Source organism: Castor canadensis, chromosome 9 (genome assembly GCF_047511655.1).
Source record: "Castor canadensis chromosome 9, mCasCan1.hap1v2, whole genome shotgun sequence".
NCBI lineage: Eukaryota > Metazoa > Chordata > Mammalia > Rodentia > Castoridae > Castor > Castor canadensis.
Genome location: NC_133394.1, coordinates 28,200,284 through 28,212,578, shown reverse-complemented (window position 1 = coordinate 28,212,578; position 12,295 = coordinate 28,200,284). Strand labels below are relative to the sequence as shown.

At 37.0% G+C, this 12,295-nt stretch overlaps 1 protein-coding gene across 2 annotated transcripts in view; it reads right to left on the bottom strand.

The window, feature by feature from the left end:
- Bmpr1b (bone morphogenetic protein receptor type 1B) overlaps positions 1-12,295 on the bottom strand; it is a 312,069-nt gene that overhangs the window by 230,209 nt on the left and 69,565 nt on the right. Inside the window, exon 1 of one of the 2 annotated variants that reach the window (XM_074041400.1) lies at positions 6,773-6,791. The exons of the other annotated variant lie outside the window; for it this stretch is intronic. The gene's annotated coding sequence lies outside the window, so the exon portion shown is untranslated. Of the gene's footprint in view, positions 1-6,772; positions 6,792-12,295 lie in introns of those variants that run through there. 2 annotated transcript variants of the gene reach the window in all.

The window sequence follows — 12,295 nt, the reverse complement described above, 5'->3', positions numbered from 1 at the left end:
TATTATTCAATTATTAAGTATTTATTGCAGTACAGAATATATTTATTATGAGTTTACCTGCCTACTTTCAATTAGACAGCAACAGGAGCTTGTAAGAATTAAAGAACTGCATGCTATCATTTGTAGAGAACATAAAATAAAAATGCTTGAAAGGATATAAACAGGTAAAATATGTGATATTAATCAAAGACCAAAGAGCAAGTAGTGATCCTTTTACACATCTTCCTGAGCACGTTTTAACATTCAGGCAAAGAGACCATCTGTTTATCTACATTTGTATCTAGCTGAACAACAATATTTTTCTCTTACAGTAGGACTCCTAGAAAAAAAACTCAGACCTTTCACTTCATTTGCATAACAATACAGTAAGAGGTAGACCCGTCCAGTGTTCATTATGCTTTCAAAAGATTCAATCAGAAATTAGAATGAACTATGTTTAGTTAATCAAGATTAGAGTCTGCACAATAAACACATTTCTAAATAAAACTCTATCTCTGAGAAATCTATAAAGAATTTCAAATATTCATTAGAAATATTCATAATACTAATACTAAACACATTCATTTAATCATCAGATGACAATTTTGCCTACTAGAGCTACAGATAAAAGAGCATATTTATGAAGCCACACAACTATAACCAATTGATCTTTGACAAAGGCACTAAAAATATACAATGGAGAAAAGACAGCCTCTTCAACAAAAACTGCTGGGAAAACTGGTGAGCAGTCTGCAAAAAACTGAAACTAGATCCATGTATATCACCCTATACCAATATTAACTCAAAATGGATCAAGGATCTTAATATCAGACCACAAACTCTAAAGTTGGTACAGGAAAGAGTAGGAAATACTCTGGAGTTAGTAGGTATAGGTAAGAACTTTCTCAACGAAACCCCAGCAGCACAGCAACTAAGAGATAGCATAGATAAATGGGACCTCATAAAGCTAAAAAGCTTCTGTTCTTCAAAAGAAATGGTCTCTAAACTGAAGAGAACACCCACAGAGTGGGAGAAAATATTTGCCAGCTACACATCAGACAAAGGACTGATAACCAGAATATACAGGGAACTTAAAAAACTAAATTCTCCCAAAACTAATGAACCAATAAAGAAATGGGCAAGTGAACTAAACAGAACTTTCTCAAAAGAAGAATTTCAAATAACCAAAATAACACATGAAAAAATGCTCACCATCTCTAGCCATAAAGGGAATGCAAATCAAAACCACACTAAGAGTCCACCTCACACCTGTTAGAATAGCCATCATCAGCAACACCACCAACAACAGGTGTTGGCGAGGATGTGGGGAAAAAGGAACCCTCTTACACTGTTGGTGGGAATGTAAACTAGTACAACCACTCTGGAAAAAAATTTGGAGGCTACTTAAAAATCCAGACATCGATCTACCATTTGATCCAGCAATACCACTCCTGGGGATATACCCAAAAGACTGTGACACAGGTTACACCAGAGGCACCTCACACCCATGTTTATTGCAGCACTATTGACAATAGCCAAGTTATGGAAACAGACAAGATGCCCCATTATTGATGAATGGATTAAGAAAATGTGGTATTTACACACAATGGAATACTACTCAGCCATGAAGAAGAATGGAATCTTATCATTTGCAGGTAAATGGATGGAACTGGAGAACATGATCCTGAGCAAAGCAAAGTTAGCCAGGCCCAGAAGACCAAAAATTGTCTGTTCTCCCTCATATGCGGACTTTAGATCAAGGGCAAACACAACAAGGGGACTGAACTTTGATCACATGATGAGGCGAGAGCACACAAGGGAGGTATGAGGATAGGCAAGAAACCCAAAAAAAAAAAAAAAAAACAAACAAGATAGCACTTGATGTCCTCAATGCAAAAGAACTAATGCAGAAACTTTTAAGCAACAGAGGCCAATAGGAAAAGGGGACCAGGAAGTAGAGAAAAGCTGAGATCAAAAAGAATTAACCTAGAAGGTAACACACATGCACAGGAAATCAATGTGAGTCAATGCCCTGTATAGCTATCCTTATCTCAACCAGCAAAAACCCTTGTTCCTTTCCTATTATGGCTTATACTCTACAACAAAATTAGAAATAAGGGGAAAATAGTTTCTGCTGGGTATTGAGGGAATTGGGGGGAGAGGGAGGGGGAGTAGTGGGTGGTAAGGGAGGGGGTGGGGGCAGGGGGGAGAAATGACCCAAGCCTTGTATGCACATATGAATAATAAAAAAAAAAAAAAAAATAAGTGATACTGTTGAAGGAAAGTAATTCATAAGAACAGGCAGAAAACAAACAGAAACACCACAGGGGCAGAAAGACAGAAGAAAAATCAGAAGAGTACTGTCATAGAAGCCAACTGGCTTCATTATGGGAAGAAAATGGAGACTGTGGAACCCTAAACTATGCCTATGACTCCAAAACCTAGATCCTTATGCACTCATATATCAGATATTTATTACGAACCTCGTATGTGCCAAGTTCCTTGTCAGTGTCCTCATGAGTGATAGACGGGTCTTTTCAAAACCCCGTGACTCAAGGAAGGGGTGAGGATAGGTAAGACACCTAAAAAACTAGCTAGCATTTGTTGCCCTTAGCACAGAGAAACTAAAGCAGATACCTTAAAAGCAACTGAGGCCAATGGGAAAAGGGGAACAGGTACTAGAGAAAAGGTGAGATCAAAAAGAATTAACCTAGAAGGTAACACACACACACAGGAAATCAATGTGAGTCAATGCCCTGTATAGCTATCCTTATCTCAACCAGCAAAACCCTTGGTCCTTCCTATTATTGATTATACTCTCTGTACAACAAAATCAGACATAAGGGCAAAATAGTTTCTGCATGGTAGCAAGTGGGTGGGGCGGGGGAGAGGAAGGGGGCGGGGGGGAGGGGGGAGAAATGACCCAAGCCTTGTATGCACATATGAATAAAAGAAAATTTTTAAAAATTCCTTTTACCAAAACAGCTCCTCCTTCTGATTTCCCAATTTCTGTTAAAATCCTGGAGGCATTCAGCCTCAAAACTTTGGAATTATCTTTAACTCGGTTTCCTCTTCCTCTACATCCAGTTAGCTACCAAGTACAATGGATTCTACATATTCAGTGTGTCAGGCTTGTGTCTTCTTTCCACCACTTCTGCCATGATGCAGTTAGACCCTTTATCATCGCTCTCTGTGCCCTCCCAAATGCATGCCAGGTCCTCCTAGAGTCCCAAATGCTCTCCAAAATCCCAGTTCCAAGTTACTGCTTTCCTCCCCTGCCTGGCAAATGAAGGGAACACGCTCTGGCCTGGTACTTACGACTCATTACATGGCAGTTTTCCACAGGCACAACTACTTCAGCCTTGCTGTTCTAGAACTTTGTTTGTCTACCTTTTCCCAGTTTTTGACTTCCCTAACTTTATTCATGTCATTTATGCTAAGGGAAGGTTCCTTTCCCCATCTCTTCTCACCCAAAAGGCCACTTGATCCTTCAATAATAATAATCTCAAACATGGGTTCCTTTATGATCTCAAACACTAACTCACGATGGAATTATTTTTCTCCATCCATCTGACTCTGCCCTTCTCTGAGCTCTCACAGAGTGCCTGTGCTTTGTATAGTGCCTGTGTTGTCCCCAATACTGTTTACTCTTGCTTTTGCCTTATGCATTCATAATCCATTGCCTCTATGAAGACAGACAATGTGCTACAGCTCTTTCTCATCGAGAGGAGCCTAATGATTTCATCGTAGTAACTGTCAATGTTTGCCGAATTTAATTGAAAAGGTTAATGTGTTAGCATGGGTTTGGAGCCAAATCAATTCACCAGTGGCCCATAAGGAATGAATTCACCAGTATGTCCACAGGAGTTTTTATTTTTTATTGTTCCTTCCTTTTTCCGCAGGTCTGTGAATTGTGCTTGGATCCATGACATCTGAGTTTACTGGGTACTGTCAGTGAAACTTAAGAATTTTGGAAGAATGGATTATATACAAATAGCTTTCAAATAAAGAAAGTAAGTACTGGGTCAATTTTGAGAAAGGGAATATATTTTGGTACTAACTCTTATTATTCTACCAAAGGGGAAAAATACCTTTAACTAAGTTCCAAAATAAAATGAAATGGTTTATATTATATTTTAAAATATCAACATGTAAGTTAATTTGAGATCATTTGTTTTCTAAATGTTATCTATTAGATTTTCACCTATGAACAACATTCAAAGGTACTATTTTGACTACTTTTAAGTGCAAAAAGCAAAGGTAGCCATTTATAATTCACACACACAAAGACAGAGACACGATAAATCAATATAACACCAAAAGATTCAATGAATATAGTGACAACTTTGAAAAATGAAACCTAATATACAGTCAAATAACTCACAAAACTCAGCATATATTGCTGACTTTGGACATGATCACCAAATTTAACAAGGTGTTATTGAGAAAAACAAAATAAGACAGGTCCCTGGAGAATCCACTCAAAATTGCAGATGCATCTAAATCCAGGGCAAACTCTTTGAGGCTCATATTGTGGTTGGCTTTAAATAAAAACCATAAAATTTAAATATCTTTAAGTAATACTTGGGAATACAGGGAGAAACACTTTGCAAAATTCTGGCTATCCAACATAACAGAAAAAATAGAAGAATCTGATGTCTACATATGACCATATAATATTTTTATGCATAATATTAAGTAGAGTAAAAATTTGCAAAGCTTGTAAAACATCTGTTAAGAAGAAAAACCACTAAAGATCTTGCAAGACATAGACATACCTACTTTTCATAAATAGTATTTCTCAGGCATTCATCACTAAGTCAAATAAATCAAAGCTATCATTTTCAGAGAGATGAGAGTAAGGGAGGGAGTAATGAAAAGAAAGAGAAAAGGGGGAAAGGGAGAGAAGGAGAACAGAAGAGAGGCAACGAGGGAGAGAAGAGGGAAGGAGGGAGAGAAGAGGAAAGGGAGAAAGAAAGGAAAAGAGAAAGGGAGGAGGGAAAGAGGAAGGGGGAAGAAAGGAGGAACAGAGAGAAGAAAAGAAATTTGTGCCTTACAGGTAATTTCTGCTGCATAAAATTGGATTAATGCTAATTATATTCACTGAATTATTATTGCTTCCAGCCATCATTTGGCATAAACCAATAAAAGTTATTTTGCACCAATATTCTATCACTGTCACTACCCATTCACCTTTTAAAATCTACTTAGTTCTTTGTCTTATCTTTTTTTTTTTTGTCAACTGTACGTTTTTATTTTTATTTTTATTTTTATTTTCATTTTTCTTTTATTATTCATATGTGCATACAAGGCTTGGGTCATTTCTCCCCACTGCCCCCACCCCCTCCCTTACCACCCACTCCACCCCCTCCCTCTCCACCCCCCCTCAATACCCAGCAGAAACTATTTTGCCCTTATTTCTAATTTTGTTGTAGAGAGAGTATAAGCAATAATAGGAAGGAACAAGGGTTTTTGCTGGTTGTCTTATCTTTTTGAATAGATGGTTAAAGTCCTCATAAGTATCCAACCTCCCATTAAAACCTCCTCAGTACCATGTGTCCAAGGTACTTCTATGATTTTTCTTTACATTTCAATTTGATATGGCCTTAGAATTTAGGGTATGTGGCTCTGACTTGACCTTCTAACACTGGGTGGAAAATGTGGGCTGGTCCATGAAACTACTCTCAAATAACTATTTTAAATGCTGAAAACACTTAGGATGTGGCTGGCTGAGGTTAGGAAGCCAGCATGCAATTGAGAAAAACAACAGTAAAATTCAGTGGCTTACATCAAGACAGACCACTTATCTATGGTATCATTAATTCTTAGTGTCACTATAGTTGTCTATCATTTCAGAATTATAGATTCATGGGAAACTGACTACTCTTTATCATTCTTTTGTCCATCTCTGTCTAAATTTGCATCTAGAGAGAGGCAGTCACAGATTATGAAACTGACTAAAAGTATTTGACTATTACACTGTTGTTATGGAAGGAATCTACACTCCTATCATCACTGTGGCCTGCACGATGGTAGCAGAAAGGATTTCTACATAGGAGGAAATGGGTCAACAAATTTCTGATCTAACAGATACCAATTCGATTATTAGAAACAGAAAAGAAAAGAGTGACTCAATAGGTATCCTGGATAGCCCCATACAAACTTTTGACTTAACAGGTGAGAAGATTAAAGTCTAAGCAGGCAGGAAATTTCACTTTGAAGAAAGTCAACTCAACTAGGAAGATCCAGACTTTGATATAGGCAAAATTCAGTTAGTGTCAGCTCGATGTGAGAGTGCAGGCCTGTAATCACAGCTACTCAGGAGGCTAAGGTAGGATCATGAGTTCAAGGCCAACCCAGGCAAATTTAGGGAGACCCTATCTCAAAAACAAAAGGGTTGAGGGCATAGCTCAAGTGATAGAGAACAAGCATGAGGCCCTGGGCTCAAGCCCCACTACCACAAAAAAATAGTAATTCATTCAGTGACAATGAATTATTCAAGCTAACTGAATCATAAACAAGATTTATTGGCTTACATAACTGAAAAGTTAATAAGTAGTATGACCTTCGGATGAGTCTTGATTCACTGGTTTGATGAAATAACCAAACACCAGTTCCTTTTCATTTTCCCACTATACCATTTTAGGTCATTATTCTTAAACAGCAGCCAGCAATTCCTGAGGTTAAAAATTTCCCTTGTTCACATTCAGCAAGCAAGAAAAAGCACTGTTGTTCTAAAATGCTCAAAAAAATTTGTTATTCACTTTGTGAATTGGTATGGTCACATACCTACCTTGCATGCATCTTCCAGCAGAATCATGAAACAGATAGACTGTCTTGACCTAGGATGCAAGCAGGAGGTGAAGGCAGACTGTGAAAATCGTGGATGCTCATCAGGAAACATGATAGAAGAGAAGAGGAAAACAAATGTTGGGAAGGTAGCCAAACAGTCTACCCCAACAAGCAAGTCCGGGATATATTCTGATCCTATTCATGAGACTTTAGCCTTGCCCTGTTTCAGTCCCTGTTCTGAGAAGTGCTGGTGGATTATGCAAGAATGTATTTACTGTCTAGAGAAACAAAATATCCCCAAGTGTCTATTCCTAAGTAAGGTGGTGATCATGAGGTATTCCATTAGGCTTCCAAGGAACCATCATCTCTTCCAAGGTTTGTAATGCTGAGAAAGCAAACTGTAAAGCAAAATAATAATAATAATAACAACAATAATAATAATAATAGTAAGTCATTGGTATTCTTTTTCTCCAAAATAAGAATAAAGTACATTTTGTCTAGACATAAACAGAAAGAAGTCACTCTACTACTCTAGTAGGTAGTTCAGCTGATTTGATAGTTTGGGTAATTTTGAATCTCCAACTTTACCTTGCTCATCCCAGAAAAAAAAAAATGGAGAAAAGTAACTACAGTTGCCAAAAGGGAGTAATACAGATGTGTCAAGTTAATGTTTTCATGCCTCAGGCAGAGAGGAAAAGAAAAATCATTCTCAGAAAGGCCAGGGATTTCTTCCAAAATGAAAGTAAGCATCAGACTCCCCAAAATAACACTAGTCAAGACACAGCATCGTTAGATTGGATCCCATAATAACTGGAAGCAACTTAATGCCAAAGGCAACTGTCAAGAGTAGTTTACTCCTTATTCTGATACTTAACGTCATAGGGTAGATTTTCCAAAGGCCAAGTCTAAGCATGAGCCAGTCCTTTCAGAAGATCACAAAAAGATCTAGAACCCAAATTATCTGAGCTGAAAGATCATCTAATCTAGTACATTTCAAACTGTGCCTAGGGCTAAGGACAAACCAGAGAAAGTAGCCCTTTCTCCTACTATTCCAGGTCCAACAAGAACATGTCTGATTTTTATCTATTCTATAAAAATAACTTCTGAAATGACTTCTTTTGAACTATGAGGTTTGTGGATTAAAAAGAAATAATTAATCTAAACTCATCCTTATTCAATTGGAGAAATTTAATTCAAAAAGGTTCAATCATTTATCCTGTGGAAATGTTAGTGGGTCTACAATTCATTCAATAATTATTGTCCATCTATTGTCAGCAGCTACCTCCTATATTGGGATCTGTAACATACCAATCACCAACAAGTGAAATACAATATCTAAATAGCACCTTCAGTCTTAATACTTTCTTTCATAAAATGTTTCAGAATACAAAAGTCTGTTGCAGTCGTACACCAACTCTGTTTACATGTGATATGACTGTACGTTAGGTACTCAACTCTCTAAAAACTCAGTTTTCTATCTGTATAGAGTTAAAAAATATACATATATACTTACATGTTACTAAGGCAATCATATATGCCAATTGATAACATTAATTGAAAATAACTCATAACACTACTTTTTTCCCCAATCATCGTCAATATTTGTTCTCTACATTCCCTTGACAATGCTGAATTTCCTGGGTTCTCAGCTTGGTCATTCATTCACTGTGTCCTATACTGCACAGTCTTAGTCTGGGACCTTGTACTCATTTTTTCCTCTAATCTACCAAGGAGGTGTCACAGTAGCTCTGCCACCTTCATCCAGCTCTCATCCCCTCCACATATGGTCCTCAGCTGAGTGTTCGCAATGCTTGCACATGGATGGCTTCACGAAAGAGCACTGCCCCTTGGTGAGGGAGTGTGGGAAAGGGAGCAAAATGTCCGTGAGGTCACTATTAAGGTTGCAGTTTTGTTTTCACTTTGTAACTTCACCATCATGTATATAAAAATGCACAGAAAGATATTCAATAGAATAATTAGAAAGCAAAATGTCTGATGAAAAACAAGCTCTGTAGAGATTATTTATACACTAGAATAAGTTGCATGATTATAGCATTTTAAAGAGACAAAGTGAAAGATGGGTCAATGAAACTGCACTTTTGATATGAGTTCCTTTGGGACATAGAAACCTGGTAAGAGCATGAAAACAGTGGTGAGTCCTCTATTCAACTTGGCCCATCAGAAATCAAAAGAGGGGAAAGTCTATTACAGCCTAGAGAAGAAATGTTGACAATGCTTAAAACAGTACATAATCTGGGGTTGAATAATGATCAATTTATGTTTATAGAAGTTATAAAGGTGGCTTAAAATTTATCCTTAATAGTGAATATTAAGGTTGGTTTAGACTCAGGTTCTTTCTTATTCAAAACATACTTATCAAGGAACCATTCAGATATAAAATTGGGCTTATAATTTTCCATATACAAATAGCATGCTGTCTAAAGTTATTTACTATTTAATAATGTATAATATAATTGAGATGAAAATTTCTTGACATCGCAGAGATGAATAAATTGCCATTAAGGTTTTATATCTGTCTGCTTTAGATTTTGTAATCTTGTAACCAACTGTGAAAGAGGAAAAATAATAGCTCTGTTAACAAAACATTAACAGACTATTAATTACTTTCCGTAGTCTCAGAAATCTAACTTATTTTGCACAAAATATACATCATGTTTTATTTGTGGTTTGCTTTATATATTACACATAACTATTGTGTTAAAAGTATAACAGAACAGCAAACATGTATATCACACACTGCATAAGAAATAGCTACATGTTATATACACATATAAGAAACATACTAACAAAATGAGAATTACAAATATTTTTTCATAAAGAATTGCTAATATAAGACTGATTTGAAATAAGAGTCTTTTTTAAGATTAGCAAATTTGGGTTACTAAGAAAACAACTTTTTCTTTCAACTTCCTAAAAGAGTATGCAAGAATTCAAAAAAAACTATCAATGCCATTTAGTTTGAGTGCTATCATCCTACAAGGAGACTGGTGTGCACATCTTCCTATAGAATACAGTATTACTATTCCTATCTACTGAAGTGCATCTCTAATAATTTTGGCCACATTTCATCATTAAGCAAGCCAACAGCATTCTCTGCGGTCATCCTACACCTCAAGAATACCCTGTTTCAGTCTCTAGAGAAAAGATAGGTTCAAAATGCCAAGTAGTTTCTCTGAGGGTGAAAAAAAAGTATAGTATCAAGCCTGGTTAAGGAGGAAGAGCACTTTCAATTCTATCACTACAACTCTTTTTTAAAGCTCAGAAAAGTTACTTTTTCAGTACAGATGCATAAAATTTAATAGTTAATAGGGATTAAAGAAAGGAAAAAAAAAACACGGTTCCCTAACCTTCTCAGAGGAAAAAAGATAAGGAAAGCATACAACTTTGAACACATTATTCCAGGACTAAATGTTCACAGATAACCATGATGAGTTATCTCTCCTTGAAAGAACACATAAAAATGTTTAGTTAGTTGTATTTTTTAATCACTTGGAAAACAATAATTTACCAGTACCAACTCTTGAAGTGAGCACTCACGTTAATAATAGAGCTATTTGTGATTTGAATTTTTCCCAAAAGTGTAATGAAGTGAGTATTCTCTGAAATCGGGTCACTGCTTAAAATCAGACAGCCTTTGGCATGTTTTGTGGCTCTGCTTCCGCTCCTTGGCAACAACATTACAACTAACCAGGATTTTCTTTTAGTGCTTGCTCTTAGTGTGTTTGACAACTCCTCACTCCCACAGCCCTCTAACATGGGGCTTCCCCAGTCAGGGATGCCGATCCCACACTGAGCCCATAAAACAATTAGTGGGAGGCCTTGGCACTGCATTCAAAGACCTTTATAAAAAGTCAGCATAGCCGGCTGTGTGAAATTTGACATGTGGGGAGCCCCCATAAAACTCTTTAATGGAAACTGGGGGCTTCTTCTGGAAAAGGTTGAGAAACTGGGCACTACTTATATGATTAACGTAGTTAACAAGAGATAATAAGCATTTCAATAAAAATCAAAAAATAACGAAAAAGACCCTTAAAACTCTGGGCACTACTTTATGCTTGTAAAAAGAAGATGAAATAACTGCTCTTCAGAAGAGGGTTTCTGTTCATATTGGCAAAAGCAGTTTTGCTTGTTGTTTACATTTAGAAGCACCTGTTAGAATGTCAGACAAGTAATTTTTAAAATAATATCCCCTTTCCTCAAACTCCATCATATTTGTTTCTGAATCTCAGATAAAATAGCATTTGAAGAATCTCCTGGAAACTATGAACTAGGCAGTGAAAACTTGCAAGAACATACTTTTTCCACTAGGGGCACCACAATTCAACATAGTTCTACAGAGCTAAAAAAAATACTAATATCTGTAGCTAACTGAAAAACTCTCACTGACAAGGAATATCAGGGAAAAAATGGCAGCATGAACCCCACTTGTATTCACCACATTTTTCCAGAGTAGGAAAACAATGGCTCAGAAAATCTAATATAACAGCCTGTCTTGGGGTAGCATTTTTAGAGAATTAAAGAAACTTATGGCTTTTGATAGTTCCCACCTAAATATGGATCACAGAATTTCCCTATAACATAGAAAGCACTCAGTCTGACATGCAGGATGAAATCAGGCCTTAGCAGAGTATGACAGGGAAAGATAGACTAGACAGAGAACAAGGAGATCAAGTTCAAGTGACCTCATCACAAAACCCTACCACCTGACTTGAACCTTTTTGGGGGGATAAAAGGGTGTCTCTGTGAAAACATTGAAGTTTTTCTTTTTTTATTGTTGTGCTAGCTGGGGGTACACTGTGAAATTTACAAAAAAGTTCTTACAATATATCAAACACATAATAGTTGAATTCACCCCCTCCACCATTCTCCTTTATTCCCCTCCCCTCATTCCTGGAACATTCAAGTTTTTAAAAAATTTATTACAGCAATATAGGAAATGTCAAGTTGTAGCACAAATAGTAAGGATAAGTATTGTTCTGTGAGGCAGTTGTTCCTGTTAGATTTTTGCAATCAAACTGGATCATAATTTTAAATGTATTTCTTATTGTAGTTTGTAGTAATTTTTGAAAACAAATTGCCCTAGAAGAAGGACAACTATCAATTCAACTCAGCACCCTACGTGACAAGGAAGATTAATGCTGCTTAGAAGAGGGTAAAGACAGAATAGCCACACAGTATGCTGAGGATATACATGGTCTGAGACGATGTAGATCCAGAACACTCCATGGGTCTACAGAGAGCTGCAGCCGCACAGGGAAGGCTGGTGGGTACCCAAGGCACAGGAGCCAGAAGGACAGGCACTTTACTTGAGGTCTTCATAACTAAATGTAAACAACTAAGATTGTGGGCTTCAGTGCTACGTATTTTATGATGCCCCCACCCAAAACACCAAAAAGAACCAGTGGCCTCTTTGCTCCTGTTACACCAGATTCCCAGCAGCAAAGAACCCCCAATGATGGAAAGGACCCATTGCTACAGAAGAAGGTTCCTGTGACAGGTACAG